This window comes from Dipodomys ordii, unplaced genomic scaffold, assembly GCF_000151885.1.
Source record: "Dipodomys ordii isolate 6190 unplaced genomic scaffold, Dord_2.0 Scaffold404, whole genome shotgun sequence".
In the NCBI taxonomy this organism is placed as follows: Eukaryota; Metazoa; Chordata; class Mammalia; order Rodentia; family Heteromyidae; genus Dipodomys; species Dipodomys ordii.
Genome location: NW_012267620.1, coordinates 45,250 through 47,311, shown reverse-complemented (window position 1 = coordinate 47,311; position 2,062 = coordinate 45,250). Strand labels below are relative to the sequence as shown.

Sequence of the window (2,062 nt, the reverse complement as noted above, 5' to 3'; positions counted from 1 at the left end):
AAAACTATGTTCTTGGACTTTCAAGGAGGAGAGAATTATACTAAAGGCTTTATAAATAATGCCCTAATTTACTATCGATCTTTACTACACACGCCCAAGTGCCATGTTTGCATCCCCATCACTTGTTTTTATGTCTGCCCCGCTGTCTGCCCTTTCCATTGGACCAGCTTTGACTCTGAGCCCTGGACATGTCTTTTGGGCTGCAGGGAGCCACGCTGTATCAGAAAGTAGCAGTGAGCCTGTGGCCTCCATCTTCAGGGCCCGGCCTGTGTCACAAGGAGATGCTTGGCCCCATGAGGGAGTCGCCCAAAGCACAGTGAGATGTCTGTCCATCCTCCTGGAGGCCACAGCATGCACTCTGCCTCTTGTGCAAGAGGACCAGTGAGGAGGATCAGAGAAGAGGATCATAGGGACGATCAGGGGGGAGGACCAAGGGGAAGGATCAGGAGAAAGGGGGGAGCTGCGTGGGGTCAGGGGGGGAAGGTGTGTGTGTGTGGAGAGCCAGGGGGGAGGATCAGAGGGGAGGTGGGGGACCTTAAAGCATACAGTGGCATTCTGCACCCTCAGCCCTGTTTATCATCCTCATAGTTGCTACTGTTTAACTATAGATGTTATTTTATCTTAAGTTTGCTGCATTTATTGGCACAAAGGGTATTTTCTAGACTCCCTAGAACTGTGTGTATATAGTATTAGGTCATCTGTGACTTGTGAATGTATAGTTTGTACTTCCTTTTGTTTGTGGCTGCTAATAATTTCCTGCCGATGCCCTGCTGCTGACTTCTGCCCCCTTACCTCTATCCACTCTGTCCATGGCCATGGCCACCTCAGAACCCCACTTCATCTTCATTGGGTGTGGGAGCCTAACTCAGGTACCTGCAGCACTGGGCCTCCCCTGTCTCCTCACCTGGGACCAGGTGTGGCTCAGCTTGGCCACTGTGCAGAGAATATAATGATGGCTCCCTTGATTCGGCAGGAGCTAATCTATTATTAGAGAATCCCCAATCCCCTTGGGCCCAACCCTGTCCCAACAGCTCTTGTGCCAGGTGCCATGACTACCAGGACAGCAGTGGTGGGAACAAGGGCAGTGGGATGGCGTCCAGACCATTTTCATACAAGATCATCTTTTCGAGTCCAGGCTCAGTCAAGCCCTCCTAAAATCAGCCTGGCTTTGTGTGTCTAGGATGGATTAAAGATCTCCAGAAGAGAAGCCTGCCTTCTGCTCTCAACATTGTGCATCGCTTCAGGAGGCGCACAGCCTGAGCTTGCAGTTGGAGAGAGCCCCACACCCTGCTGTGTGATTCTTCTTCATCCTGCTCTGGAGGGCAGCAGCCCATCTGGCAGATGCAGAGTCCACTGTTCCTTAGACTCCAGTGCTGTCTGACCACAGGGTCCACGACCAAGGTACTCCTCCTAGGGCCTCCTGCACAGGGACTCTGCCAGGGGACCCAAGATCCCCATATGGCCCGGGGCCCTGATGGAGCTCTAGGCCCCATCTGTCCCCTGGCCCCAGGCATTCGCTCCCTCCCCTCCACCCTTTCCTCCAGGCTGGCTGCGGCCTCCCCCACCATGCTAGGCCATGGCTTCCAACTGCAGGGCCTCTCGGGCCTGTGGAACCCCGTGTGCGTAGACCGCTTGAGTGTTGCCACTGTAGTGAGTCACAATGAACTTTTATTAAACCACTAACATTACAAATCAAATATGAAATAAATGAGGGGAAAGTGCAGTCTCGGGTGGTCCAAGGGGAGGGCAGGGTCTCCGGGAGGGGCGGGCACGGGGCTCTGAGGAGGGCGGGGTGGGGGTCAGGGAGGGGTGGTGACATCTGCGGGTCTCAGCTTGGGACACTTGGACGGGTGGTGGACGAGTCTGGGGGCACGGCCTCCTCCACGGGGTCAGCAGAGCCGCTGGACCTCAGCGTCCCAGATCACAACGACGCCGGGCCCTTGTGGGAGATCATGGGGCACTAGATTTCCAAGTCCAAGTTGCTGTCGAGTTCCAGGTAGTCGTCCAGGTCCAGGTCCAGGTCCAGGTCCAGGTTGTCGTAGGGGGTCCTGGAGGCTACCTT

The 2,062-nt window shown here is 55.0% G+C and overlaps 1 long non-coding RNA gene across 1 annotated transcript in view; it reads left to right on the top strand.

The window, feature by feature from the left end:
- The window catches only part of LOC106001767, a 33,472-nt gene that overhangs the window by 26,371 nt on the left and 5,039 nt on the right, over positions 1-2,062 (top strand). The window lies entirely within an intron of this gene.